Raw genomic sequence first — 850 nt, 5'->3', positions numbered from 1 at the left:
TCATGATGCAAAAGATAAACAGACACAAAAGCCCATGTTCCTTCCACTCAGTAGTTCTCACGCAGGGGTGGTTTTGCCTTCTAGGGGACATGTGGCAATGTCTTGAGGCATCTTTGATGCCCTGACTTGGGCAAGGATACTACTGTTATCTAGTAATATCCCTACTATTTCCTTTGAAGACTTGTTCTGGCAGCCCAGACCACTGATTTCTGCTTATATCTCATTGGCTACCCATAGGTACAAGAGAATCTGGGAATGATCTCCAACGCTAGAATTCTGGCTGCTGGGTAAGAAGATGAGAACACCATCTATTACTAACACCAAAAGCTATGAGTATAGTCCAGGAATGCTGCAAAACACCCTACCAATCACAGGACAGCTCCCACAACAATGCATTTTTGACCCAAAATGTCAGTGTGCTAAGGTGGATCCATTCTGCAAACATGGCTCAGCATCTGACATCATCTTAGCAAATCCTCTTCTCTTGAGAAGGAAGAGGTGAAGCAAGAAGGACAACAGGCAGAGGTATAGAAATGTGTGCATCTCCTACAGTCAGATCCAGATCCAGAAACACACAAGAGCCAAGTCCATGACCAACCATGGTAAAGGCAGCCCCACTAGGGAGGAGCTGCAGAGTCACTCCCGCCTGACCACCACGTGGTTACCTCTTCAGTGCTGCAGTTCTGTATGTACATCCTCCTGGCAGCAGTGAGATGGGAGCTCAGTACTGGTCTACAAAATTATTAAGTTAATTTGAAGGCCACACTATCAACTAGGCTGAAAATTCAACCCATCATCTATTTCTGTCTTAAAGCATACCTAGCTCTGCTGTCCAATATAACAACTCAAG

The sequence above is a fragment of the Rhinopithecus roxellana genome, chromosome 8 (assembly GCF_007565055.1).
Source record: "Rhinopithecus roxellana isolate Shanxi Qingling chromosome 8, ASM756505v1, whole genome shotgun sequence".
NCBI lineage: Eukaryota > Metazoa > Chordata > Mammalia > Primates > Cercopithecidae > Rhinopithecus > Rhinopithecus roxellana.
Note: the sequence above shows the minus strand (reverse complement) of the source record.